The following is a 14,922-nucleotide window of genomic DNA, read 5'->3' on the forward strand; positions in this document are numbered from 1 at the left end:
TCCTTCCTTCCTTCCTTCTTCCTTCCTTCCTTCCTTCCATTCCTTCCTTCCTTCCTTCCTTCCTTCCTTCCTTCCTTCCTTCCTTCTTCCCTTCCTTCCTTCCTTCTTCCTTCCTTCCTTCCTTCCTTCCTTCCTTCCTTCCTTTCCTTCCTTCCTCCTCTCCATCCATCCAACATTTATGACATACTTGCTACATGCCAGCCCTGGGTAAGAGATTAACACTACACATTTTAGGTCCAACTCTCCCATGGGATAACAGAGAAACACAATTCTTGAAGATAAGAGAAAAGAAATAATAGTTTCTTGGTCATTGGCTGAGATCCAGTGAAAAACAAATCTCTAGTGAAAGATGCCATTTATGTCATAAGGCCACCAGGAGGAGTTGTTGGTTCAGAATTTTCCACATAGGATTATGAGATGTGTCTTGCTGCTTTCTCGTGACGTTGAGGGACCTGTAGACATGTTCCTATTGTGTTTTTGTGTGTGTGTATGAGGGCGGGGGGAGCGGAGGAGGAGAGGAAAGGGAAGGAAGGGGAAAGGAGAGGAGAGGAGAGGAGAGAGAAGCAGTCTGGTATTTTGTTTAGTGCAAAGAAAAAAATATTGACGATGGTTACTACAAAGAAAAATGGTACAAATGGAAACCATTTTTTTTTGCACATAATTGGTATCATTGACTGCGGAGGAAGGTATATGTTGCAGAGCAGGTTTTAAAGTCAGGTTGCATGGATTTGAGACCTGGCTTAGTAAGTAAATGTCTATTAAATTGTTCAGATTCTCTCAGCCTCAGTTCCTTCACTGGTAAAATGAATATTATAATGATATGTTCCTCTTAGGATTGTTATGAAGATGAAATAAGGTAATTCATGTAAATTGCTTAGTATGTATCTGATGTATAGTAAATGCTCAATATACTGGAGCCTTAATTATTATTATGATGAATTTGAACCATCCATAAAATAAAATTTTTATTTTAAGCATTTTTGATAAATGTTATTAGACATTTAATAAATAATATTTTATTACAGTTAGTCCCATTACTGATACAATTAGTTCCATTACTGGTCTTAAAATGAGCAGAATAATATTGCAGAAAGAGCACTCAGGAAATTCTAACACACCACTGTCAATAATTTGCTGTGAAATGTTCCTGGACTCGAGTTTCCTCATCTCTGAAATTCAGTCCCTTCCAGCTCTTACAGCCTTTAGTTTTGTATAGTCTCCCAGAGTATACGGCTCCAGCACTTTATCAGTGTGCACATATATGGCATCACCTGTTATCTACTCTAGGATACTGCTTGATAATGATTATGATCCTAGATTTGGGTGTAGTTGGAAAGGCCAGCAGGAGTCCAACACTCCTTCCCTCCCTCAGCTCACGTGAAGCCATCTGCAGAAACTGTCTCTGATTAGGAACTCACGGGACCTCACACAGGGCTACAAAGGTTATGCATTGATCAGATTTAGGGGGAATAATTCACAGAAAATGTAAATGGTGATCCCCCAAAGTCCGACAACATAACAGCCCTAGTCAATGTTTCTTAGCCTCATAGCCTGGAATCTTTGTTCTAAAGGAGCAACTCCCTATAATTTAGGTCAGCATAGTGGAAAGTGTCGCAAACTCGTCAATAATTATTATTGCTATTGCAAAAGAGCCTGATGTTGTTCCAGGGATCATGTTATTCAAAACAGAGAATTCAATGTAATGTATGACATATTAGAATATTATAATTAGAATTAAAAAGGTAAGCAACATTTCTATTTAATTTTATCTAGTCCTCTTAAATGTTAATATGTTATATAGTTCATGGTGTGTACAGTGTACTCTTACAGCGATATGTTAATATAGTTTATAAATAAATAAATAAACAAATATTGTGGGTAAAGATTCAAGTTTTATATTGACAGGGATGTTTAATTAAAAAAAAAACTTCTTCCTTTCTTTTTGTGTCACCATCTGTGTGCCTGGGAGTTTTGTTCTTGATCAAGATCTGGTGAGAACAGGACCCCTCACCTCTCATGTCTTTCCTGGGAGTTTTCATAAGCAATACATTTAGTCAATTTTCCTTGGAGTCAAACAAAGACTCATCATTGCAGATGAGAAGCTATAAAATTCAACTGAGAAAATAAGAGAAGCGAAGCTGGGTTTGGATGTTGAAATGTGGCTTAATTGAGGAGCCAGTAAGCATATTCCAGGCAGTGGGCTCAGCCTAGGCAGAGGCACATCAAACACGTACCTGGGTAGGACTAGACTTATCCGGCTGGAGTGAAGAGGTCTGCACACATGCAGGACAGATGATGAGATTGGAAAACTAGGAGGGCAGCCTTGCATGGCAAAAGAGGACTTGGATGTCATCCTGAAGGCAACAGAAAGTTATAGAATATTTTAGAGGAGGACATCATGAGCAAAGCAATGTTTAAGGTGAGGGATGAGCAAATTTAAAAGCATTTTTATCTACCTTGTAGAGCTGGACCAAAAAGAAATCTACCAAACTTCATTTCTAAGATTAGTCCAGGGGTTTAGAAATAAGTACATGGTGTATAATAAGACTATGCATTTCTTCAGTTATTCATTCATTCAACTTACTATCTAGATATGTCCAAATATTTAGATCTTTGGCTTCATATAGACAAATTTCTGGGAAAATGTTAACCAGTGTGAAGCTGATTTATATAATATCAATATGTGTATCCAGTTACTTTATATTTGAGGGATATATTGATTCAGCACAAAGTTTTAACTGAGGTGGTTTCAGTATAGTTTCTAATAAAAAGTGAGTTTGTGGATGCAGTTCCATAGTGTAGCGGTTAGCACGTCTGCTTTACATGCAGAAGATCCTGGGTTCATGCCCCCGTGGAGCCATGGTCCATGGTCTACGGCCATGCCACCCTGAACATGCCCGATGTCTGATCTCAGAAACTAAGCAGGGTTGGGCCTGGTAAGTACTTGGATGGGAGACCATCTAGGAAGACCAGGTGCTGTAGGCATAAATAATAATAATAATAATAAGTAGTAGTAGTAGTAGTAGTAGTAGTAGTAGTAGTAGTAGTAGTTTGTGTGGTCTGGCTTAGCCTGGCTGGATTACTAAAAAGTCGCAGATTTAGATATCTGGAAATAGCTGGAGCCCCAAAAGGATCTTCCTATTCCGTGATTCCTAGAAACAGTCTGCTCTAATGTCAATGAAAAGGACACATTAAAGTTTATCCTTGGAAACATTCATGAGAAGATAAAAGTCTGAACCTGTTGCATGTGCCCGCCTATCCTTTTACGGAAACAATGAATCATTTAAAAATGCAGCCATGAGCAGGTTTGAACAAAGATGTCTATTCTTGTCATAATTTCTTCTTGATTAGGATGCTGAGAACACAACCAAGTCCTAATTTTATTCAAACTTATTTTCTAGGTGCCCATCTGAACTAGTTTGCTTTGCGAATCAGTGGTAGCCATCAAAGAGGTCATAGAATCCTAGCGCTGTGACAAGAAAATAGAAAACAGAGAAATTAAGAAACTTGTCTAAAGTCACCTTCAAATGAGTAGCGAGCCAGGACTTCGACCTCTCTATCCAGGGCACTTTTTAAATTTTATATTAACATTCCAAGCCTGGGGTGCTAGATGAATATGCTTCAGGAGATTTGGGAATATTCTAAAACTCTATGCAATTTTTTTTTGTGGGAGATGATCTCATGAGGGTCCCTGAATCCTCAATGTTATTACCTCTGTAATGCATCCCACTTTTCCTACCTGGGTACACATGCCTTGTCTTTCCATGTCCCTCTCATGGAAGAAGAAGAATGTTCTAAGAGTGGCCCAAACAACACTTTTTATTTCCTGTGGAGTTAGTCACTTGCTATAAGCCCTTAGCATCTAGAGAAACCACGAAAGGAACCCTTACAAAAAAAAAATAATAAAGATGTATTACCTGACTGTCATGTGGGAATTATGTCAGCTCTGAAAATGAAGCTGCCATGATATTCTGAAATACATACCCCAAATTAGGATCCACCTTTTTTCCAAGGCAAATTTTGAACGTCTTTACCCTGAAGGACTGCAAATCTAATGTCAAATTCAACTACAACTACTCCCACCACCTTGGTAGGCAGCATTACTAAGTGCACAAACTAAAACTTTTGAGTAGCATAGATTTCTGTTTCTTTGCTCCTCAACAGTCCAGTTAATTTCACTTCTGAAAATGTTCTCTTCTCTCCATCTTGGCCACCACTGGCTTCTATCATCTTAGCCACAGTTATTCTACTAGTCACTCTGCCTCTAGATTCATCTGCCTCCCCAGAAGTCCCCACAGAGTCACCAGAATGGTCCAGATAAAGAGCCCATCAGACCATGCCGTCTCCCTGCTTCTAGCTATGCAGTGGCTCCCCATTGCCCCCAGGAAAAAGGCCAGGAAGGAGAGAATGCATAAAAAAGCCTTAATCAGGCTTTTAGCCAAAACTTTGTCATCTGCCAGTCCCCACTCACCCTTTGCCTTGAAAAATGTTGACTTGTATTTCTCTACACACTTCATGCAATTTCATACTCTGGACCTTTGCTCAAGCTGTTCTCTTTCAGTGCTCTCCCCTCCTGGAATAACCTCCTGTCTTTTCAGACCCAGCCTAGATATCACCTCTTTGGAAGCCTTTCCTGTTCTCCCCTCTCTCCAGCCTGGCCTGAGCTCATTCATTGTTCTTATTTCAGTATATCAGTTTGCTACGGCTGCCATAACAAAAAACCACAGGCTGCATGGCTTAAACAATAGAATTTTTTCCCTCACAATTCTAGAGGCTATAAGTCCAAGATCAAGCCATTGGCAGAGTTGGTTTCTTCTGAAGTCCATTTATAGATGGCCGTCTTCTCCAGTGTCTTCACATGATTGTTCATCTGTGTGTGACTGTGTCCTAATCTTCTCTTCTTATGAGGACACCTGTCATGTTGGATTAAGGCTCACTCTAGTGAGCTCATTTTAACTTAATTACCTCTTTAAAGACCCTGTCTCTAAGTACAGTCACATTCTGAAGTACTAGGAATTAGGATTCAATGTGTGAATACTGGGGAGACACAATTCAGCCCACAGCTTATGTTATAATTACCTCTTTATGTCTTTCTCTCTCTCTCTCTAGCTCTGAACTACTCTTGAAAGAGCGTCTGCCTTTATCCATTTTTATATACCTAGTCCATGGCTACTTAAATGATGATTGAAGGAAGGAAGGAGGAAATAAGTTACCTCAGGATCCTTAGTGCATTGAGGCAGGAGGAAAGCTTGTCCCAGTGGCCTATAGCAGTAATGAGAGTGGTACTCCAAGCCCCTTATATGAGTTTCATAAAGCTATTGTAACAAATTACCATAAAATGGGGGTCTAAAACAATGGAATTTATTCTCTCACAGTTCTAGAAGCCAGAAGTCTGAAGTCAAGATATTGGCAGAAACATACTCTCTCTGACAGCTCTAGGGGAAAAGGCTCCCTTGCCTTTTCCAGCTCCTAATGTCTCCTGGCATTCCTTGGCTTGAAATTGCATCACTCCAATATCTGCCTCCAGTATCACATGGCGTTCTCTCTTGTGTCTCTGTATCTGTTTTCCCTTCTCTTTTCTTATTAAGACTTATGAATGTATTGAGAGCCTATTCTACTCCAAGACGATTGTATCACAAGATTCTTAATTTAGTTACACCTCCAAAAACCCTTTTTCCAAATAAAGTCACATTTACAGGTACTGGTTGGACATATATTTGAGGAGAGAGGGACCCTTCAACCCACTACAGCCCCTGAAAGTGGGATTGAGTTGAGCTGAAGCACGGGAACCCCTGCACATGGAGGGCCGTTTCTAAGATCCAGATTTCCCAGCGAACGCAGGGGATTCTGTGAGAATTCGGTGGACTCTTGACACCTGCATCTCATCAGTTCTCTGACATTATGAGAATGCCTGGTGTGTTCCTGGTGTCGTCCTGAAGCTGGGCAGAAAGCCACTACTCTGAGTGCTTAATTCGATTTGTTGGGATGTTCCAGTCAACAGACTTGGGGACTCACCTGCGGTCAGTGCTACAGTGCAAACAGTGGCCTCTCGTAAGAATGTCACCATAGCCAAGTCAATGTGTCCGTGTTCCCGAGCCTATCTTTCTGTTTCTGCCTCAGTGTAATTGACCAAATACCATTCTGTCAATAGACGTAGAAGGCGAATGAAACACAGTGACCAGGAGAAAATGAGTCGTGTCAGCGCTGGGGGAGAGGACATCAACCGACTGGAGTAGGGCGGCTGGTTACAACACTGGGGAAGAGGAACGGTGTTAGAACAGTGAGTGACATGACAGATCCTTTTCTGGACTCCCATTTTTTAAAGCATAACTCACCGGAACGTTGGCTCCTTCACGGAAGAGACCATGTGTGCTTGTTCCTGCAGCACAGTGTCCAATAGGGCATGAGGCTTGTCACAGGATGATATGTAAATACTAGTCAAAGTGAACTGAACTGTCAGAGAGTTTTCACCTACCTGCTGGAGTAAAGACAATTCCTGGAAGCAAAATTGCAAATCAGATACTTAATTCCCTTGCATTAAGCCTTGCTCATTGCTTACACAATCAAGTTCACACTCAAGCACCACATGCAAGGCCTTATGTCCTGCCCCTAACCACCTGAAGGCTTCTCTGGTTTCATTTCCCACCACTCCCTGCCTCATTCATTCTGCCATAGGAATGCTGAGCTCCCCACACACGGATGCTGTTCTGCCTCATTTGGCTTTGCCCGTAGCAGTTGCTCTGCCTATCGCATCTCCTCCCTCCGTCATCAGACCAACTTCTCCTTTTCCTTCTGGACTCATATTCCTTCAGAAGCCACCCCTGAATCTCCAGGTCATTTTGAGTGATCCTCCCTCAGTGTTTCCCTCCATCTTAGGGCTTGTCAGCTACTATGACAATCATCTGGGTAAGGGTGTGTCACCACCCCATTCTCCAAGACATCCACCATACCACAGAGACTGGCTCATAATCAGGGCTGACAAATATTTGTCAAATTGAATTAAACTGACTTAGTAATGGGAAGAGTAGTTAAGTTATATTTTTTGAAAAGAAAGCTCATTAGTGTGTTCTAGGAAATTTGGTCAGTATACAAGGAAAGCTGAATATCCCTGTATTTTGTCCCTGTATTACTGCCTTTGATGTTTTTCATCGAGTTGGGGATAGATAGTTGGTGTATCCTGATGAGAAGCCAACTGACATAGGGGAAAAAAGAGAAGGGGAAATTCATAGTTACTGAATGTTTACTGTGGATCATGCTCTGTGTTAAGTCACCTGCATTATTGATATTATCTCTTTAGCAGAACTTAAGAGCTATGTCCCACCCCACCCCCACCTCCACCCCATTCTGACACTGACTAACCATGCACCTTGGGAGAAGTCGTTTGCACTCCCTGGACATTAAATTTCTCATCTGTAAAACAAACAAACAAACAAACAAACAAACAAACAAACAAACTAGACTGAATCAGTTGAGTCTGAGAGCTGCTCTGTATGGAAGCTTCTTTCTCTCTAACAGTAAAATAGTCTTCTTCCCACAGGGACACCCCACCCTCTTTCTCTCACATCTTAAATTTATATTATTCTCATGCTTTCTGAAGTACGTATTGAACATACACTTAGGCAGCCCATGATTTTTAAAACAAGGAAAAGAGGAAATGGCGAGAAACAAAGATAGAGATATTTTCACATAGAAACAGAATTTTGACTCAAATCACATAGAAGAAAAGCAGGTTTTGGAACCCAACCGATTTTTCTCCCCACTTTGAATAGGTTTATTGTTTGCACGGTTCAAAATCTGAAAGGTACAAAAGCTAGAATCTCCCCCCCCCACCGCACCATATGCCCTAAGATACTCCATTTCCTTTTTCTGAGGCAGTTCATTCTAAAATTTATATGTATGTGCTTCCTGACATTTTATGCACATTCGAGCATATATACATATGTTCATATATTTTAAATTATCTCTTTTTCTTCCCTTTTATTTAATACAGGTGGTCTTATACCATATATCCTATTATGTACCCTGATTTTGGAAGAGTTCGATTTTATTTCAACCTAATTTACATACATTAGAATTCAGCAATTTTAAGTGTACACTTCAATGAATTTTGAACAACTGTACACAGTTGTTTAACAAGCATTACAATCATAGATTAGAACATTTCCATCACCTCAAAAAATTATCTTTTGATCTGTTACCATGTGTCCATTCTCAGCCACCCCTTGACTCCTACAAACCACATATTTTACTATCACTATAGTTCTGCCTTTTTAAAGTATCAGATAAATGGAATTTAACTCTATGTAATCTTTTATGTGTGGTTTCTTTCACTTTGGCATAATATTTAAAATATATTAGCAGTTGGTTTATTTTTATTACTGGGCAGTATTCCATTGTATGATTATATCACAATTTGTTCATGTTTTCAGCATTTGATTGACACTTGGATTCTTTCCCAGTTTAAGGCTATTAGTAATAAAAGTGGCTATAGGCATTCATATATAAGCTTTTGTGTTGATTTTATTTTCATTTCTCCTGGGCAAATACTTAAGAGTGAAATTATTGAGTCATATGGTCAGTGAATGTTTAACCTATATAAAAAAAGAAACTTTCAAATTATTTTCAGAATTTGTATGAGACTTCTAGTTGCTTCCTTTCCAGCACTTGATATTGTCTATCTTTTAAGTTTCAAGCATACTGGGAAATGTACAATAGTATTTCATTACAGCTTTAATTTACATTTTTCTAATGACTAATGATGTTAAGTATCTTTTCATGTACTTTCTAGCTATCATCAAGTTTTTGATGAAGTATCTGTTTAAATAATTTACTTATTATTATTTTAGCATTAAGTCTTACTGAATTTTAAGAGTTTTTATATATTCAAGACAATTTCTTTATTAGATAAGTGTTTTGCAAATAGTTTACAAGTTGTGGCTTCATTTTTCATTTTCATGTGTCTTTTGAAGACAGAAATTTTTGATTGTGATGAAGTCCATTTATCAATTTTTTTCTTTGGTTTGCGCTTTTTGTGTTCAAAGAAATGTTTATGTAATCCAAGGTCACAAAGAACTCTTGTATTTTTTTCTAGAAGTTTTATAGCTTTAGGTTTTATATTTAGTTCTATGATCCATTTTGAATTAATTTTCCATAGAGTGCAGAATATGGATTGGTTCTCATTCTCTCTCTCTCTCTCTCTCTCTCTCTCTCTTTCTGCAGCCCCATTCACTCTGGCACTGGCACTTAGATCTGCAATTTTGAGCTGCCTTGACCTTCCCAAACTCCAAACTGCTACTTCCTCAACTTAGAAAGACTGTCAGGCTCTATTTGGGTTCTGTGCTACTTGTTGCCGCTGTCTGAAAACTATCATTTCATATAGTTTGTCTGCTTTACTAGTTGTTTAAGATAATATCCTAATTGTTAAGGGTAAATCTTTTACTCTATCCTGGCCAGAAGTGGAAGTTGTTTTAATTGATTTTAAGATCCCCATTTCTCTTGAGTTGCTCTCCTTTTTTTCAAATATTTGTCCCTTTAATTCAAAATTGAATTACAGTTTGGAATATAGTCATGAAGATTAACTGAAATAAAATCTAACAATAACAACACTAAAGTGAGTTTGTGAGAGACAGCTATAGCAAATATTTTGTCCTTTAGTCAAAGGTTGCTTGCTGACCTTTCTTTTAAAAGTACGTTGTCTTTTGCAAAGTCTTTATAATGCACCTTAAGTTCTCAGCAACGATGAGACAGGAAAACAGATGTCCTAGCTAATCATTCACCAACACAAGATCAAAATGGAATTCCATCTTCTCATCTTTTAACCTCTTACTATTCAAGCCTCTGGTGATTCTATGAGTTCCCTTGGAAAACCCTAGGAAAAGTAGACTTTACTACTGCCAAAAGGGAATTCTATTTTCAGTCACCTTCTGATGTTGTTGTTATGTGTTGTTGAGTCAACTCCTGATGACTCTGTGAATGAGTGATGTCCACCATGTCCTGTCCTCAACAGCTCCTGTAGACTCATGCTTATGGCTTCTTTCATGGAGTCAGTCCATCTCATATTTGGTCTGCCTTTTTTCCCTCTGCCTTCTATTTTTTTCCAGTGTTATTGTCTTTTCCAAAGAACTCAGCTTTCTCATGATGTGCCCTAAGTAGAACAGCTTCAGTTTTGTCATTTTTGCCTCTGGCTATGTTTCAGGTTTAGTTTGCTCCAACACCTATTTGTCATTTTTCTGGTGGTCCAGGGTATTTGTAGAGCTCTCCTCCAATACTGTATTCCAAATTAATCCCTTTTTTCCTATAAGCCTTCTTTCTGTCCAACGTTCACGTCTGTACACAGTAATTGGGAGTATGAGGGTGTGTGATCTGGGTTTTGGTCTCTAATGACACATCTTTGCTCTTGGTGGTCTTTCCTCATTCTTCCATTGCTGCCCTTCCAAATCTCAGCCTTTCTTCTCTTGATTTCTTGGCTGCAGTTTCCACTTGGATTGGTACCTTCTGATACCCAGGCCAAAGTGTCTGAAATGAATTTGTGTCTGAATCATGTTGTGTACATAGGAAAATGTGCTGGCTGGCAGCTCCGCTCCTAGATAACACTCCTTTAAAAATATGAGATGACTTTTTATGTGAGTGGAGCATGAATTTTGCCCTGAAACCAATGTTTTGTGCAATTGTGGAAGGATAAAAATTAGAAACCTGGGCTTATGCCATGCCCCATTTTTATGCTATATAAGCAGAGCTTTCCACATCCCTTCATGAGTCTGTGGGTCAGTAGAGTGCCAGGCCTGTCAGAAGCCATCAGCCTTGCTTTATTGCCAGAGCCTGGTGCACAACTGTAACATGGAACAGCCTAAATAAGTATGAGAATTCCATATTTATGAAACCACTAATGTTCTAAGTTTCCAGCGATAACAATTGAACAGTAAATATGTGAGGTGGTAATGAATAATGAACATGAGTGCCTTTTGCTAATTGGACTGCAACTGATGTTGTTCTTTCCCTCTACAGAAATATTTTTCTCCAGTTCTTCTGTGGTGGCAAGAAATAAAGGAATTTGGTGGAGAGTCTTTTTCTGTTTATAATAGCAACCCTCTGTAAACTGGCTTGGTTCTTCTAGAACTGTGCTATTCAAAATGATAGCTATTAACCATGAGTGGCTATTTTCCTTAAATAAAAAACGAACATTGAAAATTCAGTTCTTCAGTCATGCTAGCCACATTTGAAGTGTTCAACAGCCACATGTGGCTAATGGCTACTGTGCTAGAAAGTCCAGATATGAAGTACTTCTATCATCACAGAACGTCTCATAGGACAGCACTATTGTAGGGTGACATGGGTTCAGATTTGGCATGATGAGCAACCACTTGTGTGGTCACAGGCTCCTCTCTGGGCCTTTATTTCCTTGTCTAAAAATAAGAGGTTGGGTGATTGGGTTTAGTGTTGCCCACAAAATTAAAAAAATTACCAGTGAAAAATATTCATATCTATAAACTGTATCTATGCTCCAAGTTCATATGAGCCAGTTAGTTTAAAATGGTAACTGTTTCTGGGGCTTTTTTGGAGTTCCCAATTTTATTATTTTGGAGTAGCTTCGAGCATTAAGAAATTTAATTTTCGATGGCATTGTTCCAGTTTTGAAATTTCTAATACATTTCAGAGTCTCCTAGAAGAGTTGTGAGAGATTTTGTTTTGTTTTGTTTTATTTTCAGGGAAAGTCACAAACTCCCTTCTTCCTTGACCCGCAAAGGAGGAAGGGTGCCCAGCATACATATTTGGAGGGTCAATTGTTTTTAAGACCTTCAGAGAGCTCTTAGCATTTTATTTAGGAACAGAAAAAGCCTGTGAAATCTTAGAATTTCCTGGCCTGTATCTTCCAGGTATGAGTAAATAATTCTAAGCTGGTCTCTAGGCCAATACCCTTGTAAACCAGAGCACAGGAAAGACAGCTCATAAGAGTATAATTCTCTGGATCTCAATTCTGAGCAGCTGTACTGATGTTTCATTCATTAAATCACGGTGTATTTTTAAGTGTTGATACATTAAAAGTTGCTTCATGGAAGATAAAAATAAAAATAAATAAAATGGTAACTGTTCACGGAAACCCTTCTAGCAACAATCAGCCCTTGAAATCTCAGTGAAGAGGTCACTCTCCATTGGCTAACCCCAGGCTGACTGAGAGTGTCTCTGTGACAAGCATTAGCCATCAACACTGCAAGAACTTTGAAGACTGAAGATAGTGCCCCTCCAGCTATGAGGGCCAAATGTAATATTATGCCTGGAACCCACACACAGAGATCAGGGTCCTTCTCCTCAGTCAAGACAACTTGCCAAGTTAAAGCAAGGAATGTTATCTGGGGGTGGAGGAGTCGGGAGGAGGTTGTTTACTGAGAAAATTAATTCCGGGGTGAAGGTTGAAAAACTTTGTAAGTGTGGCAAGTTCTTATTGTATAATAAAAATTTTATAGCTACAACTATGAGCTCAGGTCAATTGCCTATTCCTTCTTATGTATCCCTTTAATCTGTTTCAAATCAACGGATCAATGAATCTTTATTGAGCCTGCACTCTGCACTCCATGCGCACATGTTGTGAGAGATAGAAGAGCAGTCTAAGGTGGGGGCCCCTTCTGTGAGACTCTGAACAAGCAGCTCAGGAGGAAGGATTAATACTGTGAGGCATTTAGAAATTAATACAAGAGTAGTGTTAGAATCAGGTTCTAGAAGAAATGATTCACAGTACCGACTAAGCACAGAAGGCATTCAGAGATGGAGAGGGAAGGCTTCATGGACGGGGCAGGCCTTCAACTCTGAAGGAAATGTAGGCACCAGGCTGGCTGGTAGCATCAGGAAGGAGAATCCAGGCTTCAGCAATTATATTGTCCTTCTCAATTTTATGTCACCTTGGGAGGTAGTTTAGCATAGTGGTTTAAAGCTGAAACCCTGGAGCTAGACATGTGATTCAATCTTGGTCCTGTCACTTATTAGCTCTGCAATCTTGGGAAATTTATTTAACTTCTCACTGTATTATCGTGAGGAGAAAACAAGTTAATATATATAAAAGTCATAGGTATTAAATAAGTGCCATACAACTATTAGCACCCCTCATCCCTCTCCAATCTCTTTTTTTTCAGGGATTATTTATTTTTACGTATATTTACATTGAATATCTCTTCTTTTAATAGCAGCTGCAATAGTTTGTATTTACTTGATCTTTTCATGCTTACTTAGCTTGTTTTTCTTGATTTTTAATTTTAATGATAGATAAATATTTAGGAAAAACCACCCCAAAGAATTGTCCTAGTGAATGCCTCAGTTTTGTTTTTTTGTTTGTTTGTTTGTTTGTTTGTTTGTTTAATCAAAATGCTCATGTCATCAGAGCTCTGGACAGGAACCACTTAATAACCAAATTTGAGGGTGGGTCTTAATGTGTTTCCCAGGGCCACACTTGAACTATCCAAGAGAGACTCTTTGGCTTAGGAAGACCTCTCCACTGTGTCAGTATTCTTCCTTACTGGACTCTAAACTCTTTGAGGGCAAAGATGGGCCTTGATCACAAGCCAGCACTTGAAGAGTACATGACATGTCCTAGTTGGTCCACGACTCTTAAACTAATCTGACTTCTTTTTGTAAAATGGGCTAGCAAGGCTTAACTCTTACTGGCTTCTATAGGGTGACGTGACTTAATTTCATTCACTTCAACCGACATTTGGTGAGTGTTCTCTCTGTGCCTAGCCTAGTGCCAGAAGTCTGAGATCCAGAGGCAAACAAGTCAGGCGCAGTCCCTGATGTCATAGAGTTAATGTGACCAGTCTATCATTTCTTTGGTTTTCCTAAGAAAAAGATACCATAGGAAATGTAAAGAAACCTTGTGAAACATGGCACTGTCATTACAATCTCAGGACACAGCACCTCCAGCAAGGAACATTAAACTCAACCTGAATTATGATTGGCTAGAAGAGTTCTCATTCCTAAATGTGACTGGGCTGTGCCCTGTAGTGATGCTGGAGAGAGTGTTGACCAGGACGTGATGATGAGGTGACTCTGCTTTGCCCAAAGTCTCAATCAATGGTTTTACAGCTTGAGATGAGGGAAGAAGAGAACGGCCAAGGCTCACTTTTGGGGGGACTCCTGTTCATTCTTTATTACAACCTCATAGTATTCATAAGGTTTCCTATGAATTTTAACTCCCTGGAGAGAGTTAGAAGAGCTTTTGGCTGCTCATTACAGAAACTCTGACAATAGCTTTAAAAGCAGGGTTTTATTTTTCAGTGTAGTGAGAGCTCTGAAGTGTGGCTGTCTGGAGCGAGGTCAGCTGACTCCACGATGAGGCCGCAGTGGCGCCTTCCTACTTTTTACTGTCATAAGTGGATCACACTGTAGGACGGGGGCTAAGTCCACCTTCCCCAAGGTAAAGGGGCTTCTCCCTGATACTTGGGAAAAGAAGAACCATCAGAATGAAGCAAAACTAGAAGAATAGATAGAGAGGACTCAAATCCAAGCACTATCCCTTTCTAGCCTGATGACCTAGAGCAAGTTACTTTACCTCTCTGTGCCTCAGTTTCACCATTTTTAAAAATTATGGTAAAATACACATAACATAAAATTTGACATCTTAACCAGTTTTAAGTTAATGCCATTCAGTGGCATTAAGTACATTTGTATTGTGCTACATTACCATCATATACCCACAGGACTCTTAAAATCTTGCAAAACTGAAACTCTACAGTAATCACTGTTCTACTTTCTCTCTGTGAATTTGACTATTATGGGTACCACACTCAAGTAGAATCATACAGTAAGTTCCACCATTTTTAAATGAAGATAACATTATCTTTCTTTTTAAAGTTATCGTGAGGATTCCAGCTAAGTATAGAAAACATTTCACATGTGCCTAGCACAGAGGGGGCACTCAATAAAGGACGGTGGGCA

The 14,922-nt window shown here is 39.3% G+C and overlaps 1 protein-coding gene and 1 pseudogene across 1 annotated transcript in view; both read left to right on the forward strand.

Annotated features, from left to right (window-relative positions):
• The window catches only part of CLIC5 (chloride intracellular channel 5), a 153,490-nt gene that overhangs the window by 4,119 nt on the left and 134,449 nt on the right, over positions 1–14,922 (forward strand). The window lies entirely within an intron of this gene.
• Positions 2,870–2,985, forward strand: LOC120596374 (uncharacterized; annotated as a pseudogene).

This window comes from Pteropus medius, unplaced genomic scaffold, assembly GCF_902729225.1.
Source record: "Pteropus medius unplaced genomic scaffold, Ma_sr-lr_union100, whole genome shotgun sequence".
NCBI lineage: Eukaryota > Metazoa > Chordata > Mammalia > Chiroptera > Pteropodidae > Pteropus > Pteropus medius.